The 22477-nt window shown below is 41.6% G+C and overlaps 1 protein-coding gene and 1 non-coding gene across 2 annotated transcripts in view; one reads left to right on the forward strand and one right to left on the reverse strand.

Annotated features, from left to right (window-relative positions):
- JARID2 (jumonji and AT-rich interaction domain containing 2) overlaps nucleotides 1-22477 on the reverse strand; it is a 278157-nt gene that overhangs the window by 237129 nt on the left and 18551 nt on the right. The window lies entirely within an intron of this gene.
- Nucleotides 928-1034, forward strand: LOC132538455 (U6 spliceosomal RNA). The gene has a single exon (XR_009549820.1). It is a non-coding gene; the product is annotated as a U6 spliceosomal RNA (small nuclear RNA).

Raw genomic sequence — 22477 nt, forward strand, 5'->3', positions numbered from 1 at the left:
GCAGGGGGAAAGCTTTGCAAGTGGTGAAGCAGTGATGGAGGTGTCTCTCTTCCTCTCTATCCTCCCTTTCCCTCTTAATTTCTGGCTGTATCTATCTAAAAATTAAATAAAGATAAAAAATTAAAGAACTTATGTGGATTTTTATGTATTTAAAATGAATCCAGGGGCAATACTGGTTAAGTGCACATGTTACACTGTGCAAGGACCCAGGTGTTCAAGCCATCAGTCCCCACCCTGGAGAGCAATGAAACAGTGCTGCAGGAGTCTCTCTCCTTCTCTATCTCCCCCACTTCCTCCTCAATTTCTCTGTCTCTATCTCTAATTACTTAATTTAAGTGAATATAAGTGAATATAGAATCCAGCAAGCACTGGGGAGTGCAAATGGCCTGGTAAATCACTAAAGGTAGCAGGTTCAATCCCCAGCACCATCCTAAACCAGAGCTGAGAAGTGTTCTGGTTAAAATATAATAATAAGGGGCCAGGTGGTGGTGGTGTATCTGGTTGAGCACACATGTCACCATGCACAAGGACCCGGTTTTAAGCCTCCCACCTGCAAAGGGAAAGTTTCTCATGTGGTGAAGTAGTGCTGCAGGTGTTTCTCCCTCCCCTCTCAATTTTTCTGTCTCTATCGAATAAAATACCAAAATTAATAATAATAATGAATGAATCCAGGAATTCTGATGTACAGGCTGGGACTGTTTTCATGTTTATCCAATGGGAGTTTTCAGACCTATTCAATACAGGATAATGATGATCGCGCTTAATAACCGACTACCAAGACTTTTAAAAAGTACATTTTGTGGAGTAAGGGTAGGTAGCATAAAGGTTATGCAAAAAAGACTCTCATGTCTGAGGCTCCAAAGTCCCAGGTTCAATCCCCTGTACCATCATAAGCCAGAGCAGGGCTCTGGTGAAAAAAAAAAAAAAGTACATTTTGCACTCAGCACATATGCTAAACTTGGAACGATACAGAGACTATTAGCATGGCCCCCATGAAAGGATGACACATTTATGAAGCATTGCATTAAATAAATAAATGAATAAATAAATAAATAAATAAATAGTACATTTTACCAGAGCACTTCTCAGCTCTGGCTTATGGTGGAGGATGGCATGAGTCTCTTTGCATAACCATTATGCTGTCTACCCCGCCCCATTTTAAGTCTTTTGGTAGAGCAGTAGGGGCCAATTTAAGGTTAAGGTGTCCATAAACAATGGTTGAATAGAAGATTCCAGAGTGCTGAAGTGTCAAAGCATTTTAGTATCTGATGAGGGATGCATTGGATCAACCTTCTCGTGGTGCATCTCGTGAGTACCCATTCATTGGGGAAACTGACGATCCTTCCTAGCCGACTGAATCCACATGGATCCCAGTCACTTTCAAAGCCAGCAGCAAGCAGCTCCTGACAGCTTTCAACCTGACCTGTTGACTGGCTACAGAAGAAGGGCAAATGCTAGAAGAAGAAGTATCTGATGTGAGAAATGCAGCAAGAATAGAAAACTGGAGGGTGACACTTATCTAGGTAGTAAGTATTTACAGATGAAGAGAACTGGTCAGGATAGGGGAGGATATTTTCATATTCTGGCAGGGAAAGCACATCAAGACATAGTTAAGTGTGAAAAAGCTAAATTATAACCTTTTAAACAAGCCCCCCAAAAGAAAAAGAACCCTGGGAGTCGGCAGTAGTGCAGGAGATTAAGTGCAGGTGGCTCAAAGAGCAAGGACCGGTATAAGGATCCCGGGTCGAGCCCCCGGTTCCCCACCTGCAGGGGAGTGTCGTTTCACAAGCAGTGAAGCAGGTCTGCAGGTGTCTATCTTTCTCTCCCTCTCCTCTCTCCATTTCTCTCTGTCCTATCCAACAATGACAACATCAATAACAACAATAACTGTAACAATAAAAAACAACAAGGGCAACAAAAGGGAATAAATAAATGTTGGAGGGTGGGACCCACTGTCCCAGGAAGCCTAGGCTGTTGTTTCCATGAGGTCCAAGCAAGTTGACCCCCAACTCTCCCTTCAGGTCAAGAGAAGGGCAGGTCCCCCTGGCCTTTTGAACTAATGATGGATGGCTTCCCCAAAAAGGGGGCTACCTTTCTGCACATGCCTCTCCTCTCCCCATAAAACAAAGGCCATGAATTACTGTACATTGTGTTTGGCCTAACTTGAAAGCCACCACATATGTTCTTGCTCAACTGCCCTCTCCTCCTCTCCCTTCCTCTGAAGTGCCTGTAATTTACCTCCAGGGAAACATGCATTGTGAAGCTTGAGATCAAACCTCGTATGGTAATTCTTCATTGTGGTCAAAATTGTGTTGCTCTGTGCCTGGGCAATGGGTATATGTACTTGCTTTCTCTCTCAAATAAACAAATCGCCCTGGGCTTTTCCCAGGGCTGACTGCTTGCCTCCCTGGACATGCTGAGCTGCCCCTGGACCCCACCCCCTGGGTGGGGGAGGAGGGTCAATCTGATCTGGCCGGTGAGATGGGGAACCCAGAGGGAGCTGCCCCGCGAGTTTAAAAAGGGGAGGGGGCTGGTGCACCTGGTTGAGCGCATGTATTACAATGCACAAGGAGGTGGGTCGAGCCCCAGGTCCCCACCTGCAGGGGGAAAGCTTTGCAAGTGGTGAAACAGGGCTGCAGGTGTCTCTCTGTCTCTCTCCCTTTCTATCATCCCCTTCCCTCTTGATTTCTGGCTGTCCTTATCCAATAAATAAAAATTAAATTAAAAAAAGAAAAGACAAAGAATCCTGTGTGTGTTATCAACATAAATATGCATGTAAATAACACAGGAAGCAAGTTAAGTGGGAGTATGTAGGGAATATATATATACAGAGAGGAGACTTCATGGTTTGCCCTGAACATTCCTGAATTGGATACTGAATTGTTTCGAATTCAAAATTTATATCAAGGACGGGTAGATAGCATCATTGTTATGCAAAGTGACTCTGGAGCCTGAGGCTCCAAAGTCCAACGTTCAATCCCCCACACCACCATAAACCAGTGCTGAGGAGTGCCCTGGTTAAAAAATAAAATTAATTAATTTCAAGGCCCTGTAAAAAAAGGTCAGCAGGAAGGGCGCCTGCCTTAATGCACATGCTACATCCCATGCACCATGGGTGAGGTGTAGTGGCAGCACTGTCTCTCCTCTCTCTCCTCTCCCTCCCTCCCTCCCTCCCTCCCCGCCTCTGGCATCTGAACTGAGGAAAAAAGCAGTCAGGAGCAGCACTCAGCAGTCTAGGCCTGCCAAAAAAAAAAGTGAATAAAATCAATTTCAATGTTGTATATAACATGCTATAGGCACACTTTTTATTTTAGTCACAAAGCTTTATCTGAATGGCATCACATGAATGCAACTGCAGTAAAGAGTGAAAAACAAAACAAAACAAAAATGCCACTGTGGGTTACCTGGCCAAACCAGTCACTTACCACAGGGGTCTGTGGTAGCAGGGATGCCTTCTGTGCTTTTTATGCAGATTGGAAGCTGCCTCCCTATGCATGTTAACATCTGGCTCTCCCACTTTTACAACTATCTAGCATACCCTGAAATATATCTCTAATACCAGATAACACTTACAAACACTATGTTATCACTCAAATGGTGGCATTACTTGATATCTGCTTGTGTTTCCTGACTAACAACACACATATGTTGCAGAAAACGCAAAAATTACGTGCTAAAAACTTCAGGGATATGATCAGCAATCCCCCTATAGCTGTTGTAGTGCTGTGGTATCTTTCCTCTCACCCTCTGCTTATCTCTTTATCTCAAATAAGCAAGCTTACTTAGAGCATGAAGCCAGAGACAACAACAAAAGAAGGACCAAATGGTATGGTTTGATAACTACCCATTCTATGGTTCAGAAGAAACTACACTGAATTAACAATGGGTAAATAAAGGGAAGGAAATAACCATCAACATACTGTAAGTAATGCAAAAATCAAGTCTTTGTTCCTGCCACTGGCATCTTAGCCAATTCTTTATAATCTTCTTTAATGCAAGAGGAGGAGAAAATCAGGAAAAGGATTATAGGAACAAGAGTATCCAAAATCTATTTTTTTCCCCTAAATTGGAAGGAAAAAAACTGAGAAACTAATTTCTCAACTTGGCCCTGCTTTACTGTAACTCAAACAAATTGAGAGAAGCTACATAACTACAGCTGAAAGTAGCCAACATTTACTTTGGCAGAAAAAAGCCAAAGTCACTGAAGTTGTTTTATTTTATTTTATTACGACTGAAGTGCTGCAACAGGAGTATTTTCATTTAATCCTTACTTTCTTTAAAGTAGACAGCTAAGAGCAGTCTCAAAACTTCTAAAATTGTAAATTTGAGGGAGAGAAAAAAGGTAGACACACCAGATCTCTCTCTCTCCCTCTCTCTCTCTCTCTCTCTGATAATGCTTATCTCTGAGTGGTGAATATCCAAACATTCATAAGACTGCTCCTTGAACTTCCCTATGTGAAATGTTTCATAAAATAAATTGGCTAACGGTATTCAATCAGATTCATCTGGATGAGCCTCAGGTTAATAGGAATGTAGACACTTAACTGCCTGCCCAGTTCCAGTAGGATCAAAGACAAACCACACAGGTTATCTATTTGACTGAATGTGCCTTTCTGCTCGTGATTCTTTCCCAGAACAAGACATGGTAGATGTTGCTTGATGGAGTTCTGTTTGTTTTGTTTTCCCCTTGCATTTTTTTTTCTGGAGGCTATTTTTTCCCTTTTGTTCTTGTTGTTTATCGTTGTTGTTGCTGCTATCATTGCTGCTGGACAGAACAGAGAGAAATCAAGAGAGAAGAAGACAGAGCGGGCCGGGAGGGGGGGCGCGGAGGCGGGGGGGGGGGGGGGGGGGGCGGGGCGGGGGGGCGGGGGAGTAAGACACCTGTAGAACTGCTTCACCACCTGTGAGGTGACTCCCCTGCAGGTGGGGAGCCAAGGGCTTGAAAAGGAGGCTCCAACGCCAGTTCCTTGCACATGCTCCTTCAGGACACGTGCACTGAACCCGCTGCACCACCACCCAGCTCCCCTCCTTGCAGTTTTGTTTTGTTTTTTCCTCCAGGGTTATTGCTGGGCTCGGTGCCTGCACCATGAATCCTCCGCTCCTGGAGGCCATTTTTTCCCCTTTTGTTGCCCTTGTTGTAGCCTCGTTGTGGTTATTATTATTGCCATTGTTGATGTCATTCGTTGTTGGAATAGACGAGAGAGAAATGGAGAGAGGAGGGGAAGACAGAGAGGGGGAGAGAAAGATAGACACCTGCAGACCTGCTCCACTGCCTGTGAAGCGACTCCCCTGCAGGTGGAGAGCCGGGGGCTCGAACCGGGATCCTTACGCCGGTCCCTGCGCTTTGTGCCACATGCACTTAACCCACTGCGCCACCGCCTGACCCCCCCCCCTTGCAGTTTTTATAGTATGTTCCAGGGTGTCCTCCTCCCACCCAGCTCCTCATCCCACCCCACCCCCAAAAAAGTATGCCTTCTCTTCATCTCTCCATACTATTCTGTCTCCCCAAATTCCCTCCAATCATTTTTAACTAGATAAAATCCCAGATAGGTTTTCCCCAAAATCTGGTTACCTAATAAACTACAAAGTAGAGACTGTTCTTTTTTCTTAATTTTGGAGACATAATGCAATATTTAGTAATAGCTATCAACTAAGAAAAGTATTACTTTATCTTATTTGCACCACTTACCTTAAAATGCAAAAAAAAAAGGGGGGGGGGGCTGCTAGACCTTAATCAGAAATTCCAGGTTAAGACTAGTTCCTTTTTTCATTAGAGTGTCCTAAAAAACAGACTAGTTGCCAACCATAAGAAACTTCACCCAGAATAGATACAAAGTGAGGATTTCTCACACCTCAGGGTACAAAAACATCTCATTAAATCAGCACACTGGAGAAAACTGGGCTTCCACTCCAGTCCTCCTGAACTCTCATACATACTACATATTGCTTCAAGCCACTCACCACTGAAAAGCCTAGAACCTGTTAGCCAGAAAAAATATAAAGAGTAATTCTGCTTTGCGAAGATGTGTGAGAAATGCATACAGCTCATAAACTTAGTAAACAATCTGCTATTTAACAAGCAAGGCATTATTACAAATACAGTGGATACAACTCAACAAAGCACTTTCTTTTTTTAAAGATTTTATTTATTTATTAATGAGAAAGATAGGAGGAGAGAAAGAATCAGACATCACTCTGGAATATGTGCTGCTGGGGACTGAACTCAGGACCTCATGCTTGAGAGTCCCATGCCCTATCCAATGCGCCATCTCCAGGACCACAACAAAGCACTTGCAATGAAAAACTGAGTATATGAAGGACAGAATTTTTATTTTGTTTTGTCTTGTTTTACCAATGGAGCTTTGCACCTGTGAGGTTTCACCCCTTGGGGCGGACTTTTTGTTTGTCTTCTTTAGTCAGTTGGTCAGTCATTCACTACCAGATAGAAACAGAGACAAACAAGAGAGACACTATAGAACCCCGTGCAGGGTTATTCCTATATGGTACTTAAACCAGGTCTTCAAGTGGGGTAAGGTGTGTGCTCTAACCCCATGAGCTATCACCCAATCTGGACAAAACATCTGAAAAATAGAAAATCTACCTTCTAATGAAATGCAAGATAACAAGAATTTTACTTTGTTAAATATGTTCCCTGGTACTTAAGGTATACTAAGAGCTTGTGTGCTGACAACCTTGTAACTTGGAGAACAGTTCACAAAAACCAATCAAATTGTGTCAGGCTTATTCCAAAACGGCCCTAGCAACAGTGTGCTAAATAGACAAAAGAAATTTCAAGTGGCAGGGATGAAAAGCAGGACTCCCCCTGGAAGTAACATTTGTAGTATCTATATCTCTCTAAGCCCATCTGCCTATGTTACTGATCATGTGTGTTACCTCAATAAAACCCCTTCACTTGATTCCACAGAGCTCAGATGTCTGACCAATGTAGAACAGACTAAAACACTAAAAGGAAAGCACTAAAAAGGCAAGATTTGTGTTCTCTAGTCAGTCTGCTGCCAACTCGTACATCCTTAGGCAACTTGCTAGGAAGAAAGGAAAACAGAGCACCAGGCTGGATGGACTGCTCCTTTGTTCTAATAGTAAATGTCTTTGGCTCTCCTAGAGCTCAGTATTACAGTATCAAATCCTAAGGGACATAATGACAGTGATTTACATTAATTCCCTAAACAGTGGCAGGTATGCATTGACAGGTATATGCTTTATCTCTCCAGGGACACTTGAAAACCCATAGACAAAGATCACGTCTTCTACGCCCCTTCTAAAATTTCTAGACTATGTAAAATGCTTACGTACTATAACAGGCATACAAAAATCTATGGGTATGCGTTGCTCTGGTTTTTCCACAAGTTAACCAAAATTTTACTATCATGGAGAAGAAAAAGACGAACAAAATTACATTAACTACAGCAATTATCAAGCCAAACCTGACTTGTTGTATAGCTTGAATAGAGAAAGAAGGGAGAAAGTCTGTTAGGAGTCAGGGAGATGTGCAATAGGAGGGTATAGGACTTCCATTCTAGGTCTTAGACACCACCAATAGCCAGAGCAGGCAAAAGTAATAAGAGGTGGTGGACCAGATTAAATGTTGGTCCCTCAAGTGTGAGATTCTGAATTCAATCCCCAGCATAACACATGCCAGAGTGCTACTCTGAAGCTCTGATATTCTCCCCCGTCCGCCCTGCTCTCTCCCTCTCAGAAATATCACCCATAAAAGTGTGATGCTTTGGTTCTTGTTCTCTCCCCCTCTCTCCTCCTCTTATAAAATATATTTTTAAAATAACAACAGTAGTAATGATCTGTCTCCTTCCCGCCTGCACTGCCACTTTTCCTCATTAGCATCATAAAAAGGAAAAATGCAAAGCAACTTACCTTCTATTTTTTTCCTCCTAAAAATTAATGTAGTCTTTTTTCTATGAACTGCTTGTTGAGTATTCTTTATCTGTACAGCAACAAAAGCAACTCCCAAACACTTGTTAACTTTTCGATGAAAATACCCCACCACCCCAAAATCCCACTATTCACTGCTTAATTTGCAAACCCCCATTAGAACACTAGAAAACTGCATGTCCCATTTCATGCTGCACCTTCCCTGGAGCAGTGACATAGGCAATTAGACTAATATGGCTCTGTCCCAAGAGGAAGAAAGGGGACAAAAGTCTCAACTTTTTAAATGGAATGAAATATTCCCCCACCATAGAAGAAGCAAGGTTCAGAGGGTGAGAAAGAGAAATGCAATGCCGTTAAATTCACTATTTAATAATACAAGAACGTAATCAACTGCAAGCCCTTGATCTTACATTAGGCCCTTCTACTGGGATGCTCATGTAATTTCAAATGTATTACTGTAAAATGCTGGTCATTGGAGAAGCAAAGAGAAGGGGGGGAAGGGTTGGCTGAGAGGGGAAAGATAAAATGGACTTTAATTAAAATATGAATAATACAAGTCCAGCTAATTCAAAGCATCTGACTTGAACACCTAGTCAGCTGGGAAACAGCAGCTGCTTCCAATTACCAGTGATTCTGAATTAACCAGTATCAGTATCTAATGAAGAAGCTGTGTGTGCAAGAAATTTTCCAATTCAGCTGTGAGCACAACCTTTTTTTTTTTTTAAAGGGGGGGGGGGGAATGCCAAAGATCCAAAGCACTGTCTATGCAACCTCTTTTTCGGTCAAAACAAACTTTGCCAGCTCGTCCTTAACTCTGTCTCTGACTCCAAGGGCCAGTCTGTCTGTCTGCTGCCCCTTTGCACTGTCCTCCAGTCTTGATCCTGAGCCCCACGAGTCAAAGACTTTTCCTGTTTGCCTGCACATATCCTGCTACTCCCTCCCCTGGCCCTGAAATTGCAGCACCAAGCCATTAATTAATTAATTAATTAATTAATTAGACCCATTTTAATCCTATAACACAAACTGGGGAAACATGAAAGTTTCTTCACCAAGGCTTCCTCAGTGACTAGATCTATGCAGCCTCCTGTGAAAACCATAGCAGTAGCTCAACAAGGTTCTAACTGCAGGTGGAGCTGTACACAACCAATGGCTGTTTAAGGGTCCCATCTATGTGATCAGGGATGAGTGGAAGAGCAGTGGGGGAGAACCAGGGAAAGAAGTGAGGACATGCAGAAATCTTTCCTAGAGTTAGCAGAGACTAAAGGTAGCAAGGAGGGCCACTAACAGAAAGAACTATAATAAAAAAATCAGCAATGACTACTCACAGAATGACCAATATGTTAAATCACTCCCTTCTCACACAAAAACTCCAGCACTAAAATCCCTCTCATCTCCTGGGCTGCTACATAATAAACCACCCTGGAAACATCAGTCACTAGGCTGTGTTAAATTATCTGAATGAAAGCAAATTAATTTGGAAATGCGAAAACAACGGAGCTGCTGAGTCCCACTCATTTCCTACTTTACAAACAGAGCATGTTTCTTCAAAACAAAATAGCAGAGAATGCATAACTTTTCTATGCAAATAAAACAGAACTCACATAATTCTCCAGTTAACAAAAATACAACAATTTATATACCTCTAAGGAAATAAGCAAAAAATATATGGAGATCCCCAAAATTCTTATAACATATATGTTTGCATAAATGCAAACAAAACATTTCTCAATGTCCATAAGCCTCCTATTCTAAAAGATTCTGAAGGGAAGCAAGGTTCATAAATAGTGTGTTCTCTGTGAATTTAAGTGCTTTTTAGCCCTCAGAACCAACTCCTACTTCCAAAAGGTGTCCTTTAAAACAAAATTTAAAGAACACAATCATTATCTGACTATCATTCCTTTACTTTTTTTTTTTTTCTTCTTCTTTTCCTCCTCCAGGGTTATTGCTGGGCTCGGTGCCTGCACCATGAATCCACCACTCCTGGAGGCCATTTTTTTCCCCCTTTTGTTGCCCTTGTAGCTTCGTTGTGGTTATTATTATTGCCCTTGTTGACGCAATTCGTTGTTGGATAGGACAGAGAGAGAAATGGAGAGAGGAGGGGAAGACAGAGAAGGGGAGAGAAAGATAGACACCTGCAGACCTGCTTCACCACCTGTGAAGCGATTCCCCTGCAGGTGGGGAGCCGGGGGGGCTCGAACCGGGATCCTTAACGCCGGTCCCTGCGCTTTGCACCACATGCGCTTAACCCACTGCGCCACCGCCCGACCCCCCATTCCTTTACTTTTATAAGAAACTTGTACCATAAGGGGAAAGAAGATTATAAACATATATCCCATTTGTAAATCATTTGGCTATCCACTTCAGAATATGTTTAAAGGGAACCCACTATGAGTATTCAATATTATTAAGAAAATGACAGATAATTAAAAAAAAAAAAAACTCTCAACAAAGCATTGAACATTAGTGTGGAGACCAGGATATGAAATTACTCTTAATGAGAAATCTGCATTGTTTATAGACAGAAGGAATTTTCCCCAACACATAGGGAAATTAATGAGTAAAAAATGAAGACCCACAAAATCGAGCAAGCATCAATTGTGAACTGTCAAACTTCCTTCTCTGTAATTGGATGTTTAATAGGTTTTATTTCATATGCTGGTAACATGGGATTAACTGCCCCAAAAAGAACATACTTTTCTCAGTATTCCCAAAGTAAGTTACTTCCAGTAAGTGTCAGATAGGAATGAAGAAATTAGGGTCAGTGCAGTTCTTTGCCCTTTACCTAATCAAGAAGCAAGCCTCCGCTGTGCTGTCCCCAACTTTTTGCCCAATCAAAAAGGGGAGTAGGGGAATGGGGGGGTGTAATTTCACTGCTAGCGAGTGGTGGGATTCATTCTTTCTATTTCAGAAAAGGGGGTAGACACATCACAACACAGTGCTGCTGCTGGAATCAGAGGGCTCACTCATACTAAGCTCTATAGAATGAGCTGCTTTCCCCAGCCTACTACTCCCACTTTTTAGGAAGTTGAATAGTGTAGTTTGGGGAAATAACGTCCAGATGCAAGCTAATCAGTGAATATGGCCTCTGTAAAACTCATCTTCTTACTCTTAAGACTAAAAGATGGGGGAGTCAGGCGGTAGCACAGTGGGCGCAGTGGGTTAAGCGCACGTGGCGCAAAGCCAAGGACCGGCATAAAGATCCCGATTCGAGCCCCCGGCTCCCCACCTGCAGCGGAGTCACTTCACAGATGGTGAAGCAGGTCTGCAGGTGTCTATCTTTCTCTCCCCCTGTCTTACCCTCCCCCCTCCATTTCTCTCTGTCCTATCCTACAACAATAAAGAACAACAAGAGCAACAAAAGGGAAAATAAGTAAATAGTTTAAAAAAAGAAAAAAAAGAGTAAAAGATGGGGAGTCCGGTGATAGCGCAGTGGGTTAAGCGCACGTGGCGCAAAGCAGAAGAGTCCCAGTTCGAGTCCCCTGGCTCCCAACCTGCAGAGGAGTCGCTTCAGAGGGGTATCTTTCTCTCCCCCTCTCTGTCTTCCCCTCCTCTCTCCATTTCTCTCTGTCCTATCCCACAACGACGACAACAATATTAATTACAACAATAAAACAGCAAGGGCAACAAAAGAGAATAAATAAGAAACAAAGAGTAAAAGATGGAATAAATGCTTTCCTCCTTGTTATATGAAATTCCCCCCTCTATCTTTGAGGCTCCAGGTCCATTAACACACAATAAATACTCCAGGTCTGTCCTATTTTCCTTTAGATTTTACTGCCATGTAAATTCTCCACAAGTACACTAAATTAATGTCTCCTTTGTTAACTTGTCTCAAGCTATTTGACTGCTCATCCAGACTAGGAACCCAGAGAGGTGGGGGATTTTCCAGTGCTCCAACAATAACTATATAAATATAACCTCAATCACTAAGGTGTTTGCTTTTTTACATTTAGCAGAATAATTTTTAGAGATCAGTAAGAGGGAGGGAGACCTGGGTTTATAAAGTCAGTGGCAGGGTGGCAAAAACAGAATGGCAATAAGCAGCCCAGTTTGTGCAGTGACTAGAACACTGGATTTACCAAGCATGAGGTTTTGAGTTCAATCCCTGCCATCACATGTGCCAAATTGCTGCGCTGATGTGTGTTCTCTCTCTCTCTCATTTTCTAATACATATTTAAAACACAAAAGAAATACAAGTTACAGTATGCCACACATTCTGAATTAAGTAAAATGTATACTACACTTACAACCCCCATTTTACAGATAAGAAAACTGAGACACAGATTAAGTGTAAATTATTAACTTTTTAAAATAGATGACAAGAATCAGAACTGAAAAACTAGTAAGAATCTGGTTGCAAAAATAAAAAGCAGTACTGCCTGACAGGAAGATGAAGATAAATACAGACTTCAAAGTCAAACATGAGATAGTTTCAAATCTTAGCTGAGGGGAGAAAGGTAGAGAATCCAATCCTGGCCCCTCCCCCTAGTCTTGCTTCAATTGAAATTTTGGAGAAATAGATATTTCATAAAAATGTAGGGCTTCAATAGACTTTAAAAAAAAAATGCTATCTACAAAGCATTTAGGTTCTACTCATGTGATCAGTGGTTTAGCTATTATCCAAATGAAAAATAAAAGTTCTCCATACACACACACACACACACACACAAGCTTTCAAGGAGCCTTAAGCTTAAAAAAAAAAAAAAAAAGCAAGGGCTCTACACAGGAATTCCTGAAACTGTTTTGTATTTACCAAATGAGACATGACAGAGTTTTGGGAAATGCATAATATAACACTATGCAGACAGTGCATTATAACTTAGTTGTCTATAAGGAAATGACCTGAGGTTTCCTTCCAGAATAAAAACTGAATAATGGTACTCAGAAAGGAGAGCATAAAATACATTGAGCCATTGAGCCAAAAGAGAATTTTTTTTCAAGATGTCTGATTTTTTTTTTTCCTTAAACAATCCCAATGCTGTTCTTAAGTATCTTTAAATTGTGGGAGAATAACGTGATCTTTGGTCCCTGCTAGTTCAGAAAGCTGGATCTGCTAAAACAAGTCCCCCAACTTTTTTTTTTAAGTAAGTTCTATTGGAACATTCCAATGAATAAGAAGTGCTGCTCTGTTTATAACAGATGAAAAGGAGAACCATTGCACTAAATAGCATGAAAGAATAAAGCTGATCTGAAACACTGTATGACCACCACGAGAGTCGGTGAGAAATACAGACTCTCAGGTTCACATAAGATCTGCTGAATGAGAGGTTCCCTTTCAACAAGATCATGAGTGACTGGTATGCACTAGCAGAAAAACCTCATGAAGGTTATTTGCTCTCAATCATGGATTCCCTCCCACGTTCATCCCTACTGCTAAAGTGTGTGTGGTGTGTGTGTGTGGGGGGGGGGGGGTCAGAACTGGATAAATGACTCAACACAGACATAATGGAAGATGGCTGCAAACCTAAAAATACAAACATCACAGCATTCTAGAAAACTCATGCTCATACAGTAAATAAATCCTTAAAGAAAAGCCAGAATCCATCGCCTCTATAGTACAAAAGTTCAAAGGATATAGTTTCCCAGTACTTCTTCTACTACATCTTAGCCTGACTGGACTCAAAACCATTAAAGGCTTCTTAAAAGTCAATCCAATATCTATAAAATGCGAAAAGGGACTAGGCGAAAAGGACATTTAACAAATGGTCATGATCAAATACATGTGAAATAAACCCTACACAAATATAAAAACCTTTACAAGCATCCTAGTTTACCCAGTCATCATCAATCATAGACAAACTTAACTACTGGTGCTAAGAAAGATTTATTAATTTAAACCAAGTATTAAATCAAGCAAGTCCATGATGCGATATGGAGGTTGAGAGCCTGGTCTGTCTTTCTCCAGGGTCTTTCTGTATATGTAATGTATATATTATGTATATGTATATGTATATGTATATGTATATGTATATGTATATGTATATGTATATGTATATGTATATGTATATGTATATGTATATGTATATGTATATGCATATGTATTTACTTATTTATTCCCTTTTGTTGTTCTTGCTATTTTATTGTTGTAGTTATTATTGATGTCGTCGTTGGATAGGACAGAGAGAAATGGAGAGAGGAGGGGAAGACAAAGAGGAGGAAAGATAGACACCTGCAGACCTGTTTCATCGCCTATGAAGCGACTCCCCTGCAGGTGGGGAGCCGGGGGCTCAAACGGGGATCCTTAACGCTGGTGCTTGAGCTTTGTGCCAAGTGCGCTTAAACCGCTCGCTACCGCCGGACTCCCACGGGGTCTTTCTCCATCTATTGTATCAGTGCCTGAGTCCATCAAGGCAGAAGGCTATCAGATCACAAGGTGACTCACTATTCAGCCAGGATATGCAGCCCAGGTCTCTGCTATTTGGGTGTACATGTAAATGTCCACTTTTGTAATGCAGATAGTACAGTGTTTTTCCTAACAATTTCTTCTTCCTTAAAATGTAGAAATGCAAATTAATGTCTTTCTCCCCTTCACAATTTCTTCTTCCTTTCCTGCTGTTATACAAGCATATCCAAGAATAGCCCTGATTAAATCATTTCCTAGTAGTGCCAGCTTAGGAGCTACAGAGAAGTACCAAAGAATGAATATGCTTCCTTTTGTAGACATTCCTTGTGTAAATAACTACAACAAAATCGCACACAATCTGTATGCCATTATTCAGGAAAGAAAGTAAAGGTCAGGATGAGGCTACATAATCTCCTGGCAGAACTCAAGTATCAAACTTAACCCTCTCCCTAGTCTGTCAACTCTAAGAATCTGTCTTGCGGGACAATCCAGATCTGATGAAATCACAATTCATTTCTGGACCCTGACTGGGTTCTAGTCTATACAGTCAATGAAGCCAGTGAAAGCACTTCAGACCTGAATAAAGGGGTTATTTACCTACAGAATAAATGTAGTTGTTTGTGAACATCTGTAAAATCTCCAAAATGACATTGGGGGGGTGGACCACACACATAGCTCATACCCCAAAATGCCCAGGGTACCTCTTCCAAAAGTACTCTTTGAAAGATGAAAAACTTAAAAGTCAGAAACTCCATTTCTTTTTCTTAATTTATTTATTTATTCCCTTTTGTTGTCCTTGTTTTATTGTTGTAGTTATTATTGATGTCATTGTTGTTGGATAGGATAGAGAGAAATGGAGAGAGGAGGGGAAAACAGATAGGGAGAGAAAGATAGACACCTGCAGACCTGCTTCACCGCCTGTGAAGTGACTCCCCTGCAGGTGGGGGAGGCGCCTCAAACCTGGATTCTTATGCTGGTCCTTGCGCCATGTGCGCTTAACCCGCTTAACACCGGACTCCCAGAAATTCCATTTCTTATGCAAGAAGTTATAAGCCAGTAGCTTGGTTAGAGGGGGAGGTGGAAGTCAGGTTGTGAAGCGTTCAGATGGGCCTAGGAGGAACTACTAAAAGGTTTTCCTCTAATAAAAAGGCAACCTCTTAACAACTGGCAACCATTTTGAGGCCATTTGAGGCCACCACCAGTGTTTTGATGGACTGAAGAATATTCCCAAGCACAAGCGAGACACTGGGGCCTTAAATTCCTAAGTGGGAACAGCCACAGAGCAACAAAAGGGAATAAGTAAATATTTTTTAATTTAAAAAATGGGGGGACACACAGCTACGGTCTGTTTTCCACCTTGCCTGACACTGGCACTCAGTCTATGAGGCCCAACAAAAGAGTAGGCCCCAACTTTCTTTACTTTAATTAAACTTGGCTTCCACATCTTTAAAAAAAAAAAACTCAAGTTTTAATTTTGTTTTGGAGCCCCACTAATGCTTTTAATGGAGAAGTAGTGTGAAAAGGAGCAGCACATTCCTTACAGCTGGTGCAGGAAACACAGGAAGAAGCTCTCCCAAGTTAAAAACTTCCAACTGGGAGATTTACAAAACAGCAGGGAAGGAGAATGGATGGAGCGAAAGAGGATGTGTGCATGTGAAAAATCTGCAAAATGCTCCCTTTTTTGTTTTTAAGTCCCAGTTGCCTCTGGAGGTCTGTCATGCTTCAATGATTGCTACTCCCTCCCACCCCACCCCCCTCTTTCTAAAGCCACTGTCCTTCCCATACAGGATTTCCAGGCTGTCTTATATAAGGCAGCACTACTTCTTAGCTGTTCCTTGAATCTACCCCTCAACAGTCAATCTGCCACAACTGGATAATGGAAAGAAGCTTAACGGGGAGGCAGCAACCGTTTTCCTCTGACTAAATCAAGTCCCGGAGTTAAGCTGCACTCATAAGAAGGAAATGACAATCATTTTAGCAAATCAACTTTTGAGTTTCTATTAGCAACAGCAAAACAAGTAAAGGTTCCAAGATGAGCTTCTCAGCTGTTCTTTTTTTATTATTATTTTTTTTAAATATTTCATTTATTTACTTTGAATGGCAGATATACAGAAAGATACAGAGAGCTACCAAAGCACTGCTCAGCTCTGGCTGATGGTGCTATACAGGGAACTGAACCTAGGACTTTGGAGTCAGCCTTGAAAATCTTTTGCATAATCATTATGCTGTCGCCCCATCCCTCCGTTGTTTTGTTTTGTTTTGTTTTGTTTTGTTTTAAAGGTCTTCAGTAGGAAAACCTGGCTCTGCCCTCACAAAAACCTAAGTAAGGTCAAGCATACTACCTGAGAGGGCCTACGGTTTTGTTCTCAAATTCTTTCACAAAGGGTGGGTAGGGGCTTTCCAAAGAAGGAAAACAATGGTAGTCACCACCCTTCGTCAGAATTTCCAGTAAGGAGATAGGCAGATAAGATCAAGTGTTGCATCCATCTCCCAGTTCTACAGTGAAGAGTTCTAATACCACTACAGCCAGAATATATAAATGACTAACCCTCCTTAGATCAATCCTCAGGCAAAGAAACTTAACTTTTTGGTCCTGAACCCTAAAGTGAGTAAAGTTTCTTCCCAGGGCCCCAAGTACCACTGCATATCAGGAACACAACCTGTAATCTCACACAACCAGTAATCTCAGATCCCTATCAGATGTAAGAACAGTTACAAAGAGCCGGTCAGGAAGCCTAAGGGGACAATCCAAGACACATATCGACTCTAATGAAGTGCAGGTGAGTGTCAGTCCTACACACCAGCCTTCTGAAGATAACAAAGACAGTGAAATGTCCTCTCAACCAAAAAACAAACTGAAACCAGCATACTACTGAATAATTACCAGAGCATTTTATCTGTATTCTGCTACCATTTGAAATCTGCTCTGAAGAGCTTCCTACTATCTGAATAAAGTTACCTGCCAGAGAGAACAGTTCTGTCCTCAGCATTTACTGAGGGTTAGGATTCAGGTATTCCTTCCCCAGTTTCTGGCATCCCCAGGCATTTTGCTTCTTCCTAAATACATTCTGGCGTCCTTCAATGAGGGGAGAGAAAAGGCATTCCTTCTACATTGGATGCTGATAAACAGCTCCCCTGACATTTGGTTTTTGATGGGTAGAGAGGATGATGAGGTCAGCACAGTGGCACTGTTCTAGGAAACTTGGGCTCAATATAAACATTTTTCCTTCTTTTTTTTTTTAAGTATCTTATCTTTATTGGGTAGAGCCAGAAATCGAGAGGAAGGGGGAGACAGAGAAGAAGAGAAACAGGAAGACACCTGCAGATCTGCTTCACCACTTGCAAAGCTTTCTCCCTACAGATGGGGGATGGGGCTTGAACCCAGGTCCTTTCGTACAGAAATATGTGCGCTCAACCAGGTATACCACCACTCAACCCCTGAACAGGTTTTCTATTTAGGGTGTTGAGTTCACCCCACAGTCAAGGGAGAACAATTTAATAATCACTTCCCACCCAGCAAGTCAGCATTTGTCTATGCAATTCTAAGAGAACAATACTGGTATGCAGGTGGAATGGGATGCCCAGATTCAAGAGGGTATAGTTACACATCTTAGAGCCCATCAACTTTACTCAGGGAGACAGCCTAAGCCAAGTTACAACTGAGAACACTGAGGCTGGCTTGAAGAGGCCCAGGGTATTCAGGAACTAAGTGCGCAGATTTGCTAACAGCCAGATTTATATGTGGGAGAGAAACCAGAGCACTGCTCAGCTCTAACTTATTATGGTGGTGCCAGGATAATACCTAGGACCTCTGAGGCCACAGACATGCAAGCAAGCCCTGTGTTCTGACACAAGGAGCTATACTCCCACTAGCATAGACTAGTATTCTGAGAGGAAGGCAACAGGGTGAATTCATTTAAAAGAAATGGACCAGCAAACACACACAAAAATATATACATAAGCACATGTGCTCTGATATGTCTGCACAAAATGTTTTTTTTTAAACTCTAAGCAGACAGTGCTCTCAAACTAAAACAGGAACACATGTTTACCTCAAAATCATTCTGTCAAAGTGGAAGGCGATGGTGTTTTCTTAAGTGCAAGAAGCACTGCTAGGTGGGGAACAATGACCATGAAACTGCTGTTTCCTTATGAGGCCCTGCAAATTAGTCTTTCCCCCAGGGGGGAGAGGATGTGGAGGTCACCATTTGCAGTTTCCCTTTTCATTGTTAACTGTTCCAGAGGGTGTGTGTGTGTGTGTGTGTGTATGTGTGTGTGCGCGCGTGCGTGTGTGTGTGTGTGTGTGTGTGTGTGTGTGTGTGTGTGTATAGAGAGAGAGAAAGAGAGAGATGGCAGGGAAGAGGGTGACAGGCGAATAAACAAATCCAGACTGCTATGTTTTATTTTCTCACTGTTGGAAGTTCATTTTAAGAGTTTATTTAAAAAAAAAAAAAAAAACTTGGTTTTTTTTTTTTTTTCCTTGCCTCCCTTTCTAAAGAGGAAGAACATACAAGGCTCTCCAAATTCTACTTAAGACAATACTACATGAGACTCGTTGAACTCTTTTGTGTTTCTGGGCTCCAGACTCATTGTAGGGTGAAATGTGGAAACACAAGGAACTAAAAAGAACAAGCATGACAGTTATTTGAGATAAAGATGACAACTACTGGCCTTTAATTTGGAGACCGTAAGCCTCATGCCATCTTTTTTATGAATATGGGAGAGCACTTTGGGACCTTTCCAGCTGGGAGGAAGCATACACCATTTTTCATCCCTGCAGGCTAAAAGACCTGACAAAGCTCTATGTTTTTCAGCCTGCACAGACCAGCCACCACCAATGCCCTCCAGCATTCATGAAGTGTAGCTTTCTGAAAGACCTCTAAATTGAGGAGACTACAAATAAATTAGGTGGGGGGGGGGGTGTAGGGCTGACACATTTTATACTGCCCTGTGAAAGATGTTCGCACTACTTCCCAAAAAAAGAAATTGGACATAATGCCATGGATACAGCAGGTCCCTGGAAAGGGGGTCAGCATTCACTGATGGGGTCTAACAAAGACAGTACTTGATTGATAGCATCCTGTGAGCCTTGTGCATCCAAAAAGTAGCCTAAACTTCACCATCTATGGAGAGAAACGAGGGCAAATCCAAAGCATTATCTATGGGGCAAAATAAGCCCCATAGAGTCAAATCTATTTTACTACACAAATATCTGAAGTCCCAGTTGATAGTCCCTCCCATACCTGTTTAGAGTTGGGAAGTTGACGGAGGCTATTAAAATGGATGGAACTCCAAATTGTTGACTTCAAAAAGGAAGAGGAGGAGGTGAGAATGCAAAGCTAAGTTTGGATTAAGTGGACAAGAATTTAGCGCCCCCATTTTATCCAACAGAGGTCAAGTTGCAGAGCACACACAGACTAGAGAAGTAACTGTTAAAGACCAGGGCTAGGCTGAGTCCACCAGCATTACAAGGACAACCAACTGGTCCTCATCCTTGGTCTTGTGCTTTTAAAGGGCAGTAGATGTGCCAACTACTTTAAAGCTCCAACACACTAATTCTGTAAACAATAATGGCTACAGCCTGCACACTGCGCACTGGAATGGATTCCTCAACTTGGCCTCATCACTTATGCAGCTGATGAAACAAACACTGACAGCTTTTTTGCATTTGTAAAGGCCCCACAGCAGCTGTGGTGATCCCACCATAGAGCAATGAATTAAGCCTGAAACCCAGCTGGGTCTGAACAGAAGCCTTTTTTGCACAATACAGCAAGACTATCATTGTTAACCTAGGCATTATTGAGAAATATTCTGCATTACATTATAGGGCAGTTCTAACTCAATTCTTAAAATTAGCTCTAATAAGCAATTTCAGTAGGAGGGATGTGCCATTTGCTTTTGAAATGGCACAAGTATGTGGATAGGTTATAGGTACATCACACAAAAGCTGCCTGACAGGAAAGAACACAATGCAAAGTTTAAAATAGTAAATCCTTCTAGTATATTCACACACTCATTCTCTCCTGCCTTCTAAATTGAAAGTCTTGGTTATTTGGCCAGTTCAGAGAAAATACCAGATATAACAAGCAATGTCTGAGCTCTCCCTAATAGGTAAGTTGAATCAGTGACCTGAACACAAAAGTCAATTTGGAGCAGAAAGTCATACCAGAAAAACCAGAGTGTGAAAAAGCATGATTAATACCATTAGCAAGGATTTTTTCTTTTTCTTTCTTTCTCTTTTTTTTTTTTCTTTTTCTTTTTGACAATGAACTTGAGCACTATGTACTAAGAGAGAAAATGCTGATTAGTTAGTCCTATACCTGGAACCTCGAGGAAAGGGGGCAAGACACATAAGCCAAGTGAATTATAATAAATCTACACTTCTTAAAAGGTTTCAGAATAACCTCAGGCCACAGTACTTTTCCAGACCCCATCATTCCACTTGAGTTCTGTTGTACATTTCTCTGAACTCTCAAAAATGAGCAAAAAGTGCCTGACTGAAATAACAGAGCAATTTCATGGTAAGCTGGGAAAAACAAAATGTGGTGAAAGTCAAAAAATATCTAAGGAAAATGTGGGTCTATGGCCATACAACCCTGAACACACCCGGATCTTGTCAAAGGAAAAGGTGGTGTCACACTTCTTCTTTAAAAGAACTGCCATTTCCTAAAAGAATAAATGAACACTTTTAAAGTGTTTCTGGTTTAATTAAAACAGGCTCAGAAGGAACAAGAAAATCACAGAGAAGTTCTAGGCAATGATGGTTCTACTGCCCAAGAACATTAACACGAGTAATTACAATGAAAAGTCGAAACAACAAAGTTAAGCAGAAAAATGAATTCCCCCTTTTTATCCCCTTCCTCCATAGTCCCAGAGAAAAGCGATTTTTTTGCTTTCCCTCTACTCTCAATGGTAAATACTGCTCAAAGATCCATCACTAAACTTACAACCACAACCCAAAAGCACAGGCAACCACGAACAGCAAAGCACTGATGAAATTCAAAGTCCCACCACATTTTGTGTCTTAGCAAGGGAGATACACGATTCTAGCTTAGGGACAAGTGTTTACAGTTTGCCATAGGGTAGAGAAGGAAAGACCACTCTTTTTTTTTTTTCTTCTTTTTCTTTTCCTCTATCAGAGCCATTGGCATTCATCAGCATGGGAAGACCACTCTTGACCACCCATACACAATTAAGAATGGATCAGATAGCAAAGAAAATAAGAATCCTGTCCTCCAATGGCCCCAGCCCAAGCCCAAGGCAGCACTCTATAAACAGAGAGAGCATGTGAAGCTAATGGACACAAGGTAAGACAACCTAGCGGAACCGTAAATGAGAACATTGGTCCATACTACCAGAGGGATAAAGAATATGGAAGTTTTCAATGGAAGGGAGGGGATATGGCACTCTGGTAGTAGTAGGGACTGTATGGAATGATACCCATGTTATCTTATAATCTTGTTGATCATTATTAAATCACTAGTAAACAATTTTTTTAAAACTCTCATATCCAAAAATCACACAGGGAAAAACTGATACTTAAGATACCTTTCATCTTAAACACAAACTAAAACATAAGAAAAAGTTAAAAGCTCACCAAGAGGATTAGAAGTAGTTGAAGCTAAAGAAAGTGTTTTTTGTTTTGTTTTAAAGGTTAGTGGCCCAGGAGGTGGCACAGTGACTAGAGTTAGACCTAAAAGCTTAAGATAAGATCCCTGAGTTTGATCCCCAGCATGCCATGTGCCAGAGTGATGTTCTTGTTTCCTTTCCCTCCCCTCATGTAGATAGACAGACAGACAGACAGACAGACATGATAGATAGAGGGTAGCAGGGAGCTAGGGTCAGAAGCTAGTTCAATTCATAGGGCACATGTCTTGCTTTACACACAGCTAGGTTTCAAGTCCAAACATCGCACAGGAGCACCATGACAGAAGCAGAGAGTGAGGAGCTCCAGCACTGTGGTGGCGGCTCCCTGTTTCTTTTCCATGTAGAATGAAAAAGTTCGTCTTTTATGCCTGAGGTACCCAGGTCCCAGGTTCAATCCCTAGGACAATCCTACCATAGGTCAAAGCTGAGCGCTGCTCTGAAGAAAAAAGAAAAAAAAAAAAAAAAAAGGCAAGTAGCTGGGTGGATTCCTAATGCTGGCGCAGGGCCCCATCGATAATCCTGGTGGCAAGAAAAAATAAAACAAAACTTTATGAACTGTGAAAGAAGCAGCTAAAGGCA

The sequence above is a fragment of the Erinaceus europaeus genome, chromosome 4 (assembly GCF_950295315.1).
Source record: "Erinaceus europaeus chromosome 4, mEriEur2.1, whole genome shotgun sequence".
Taxonomy (NCBI): Eukaryota; Metazoa; Chordata; class Mammalia; order Eulipotyphla; family Erinaceidae; genus Erinaceus; species Erinaceus europaeus.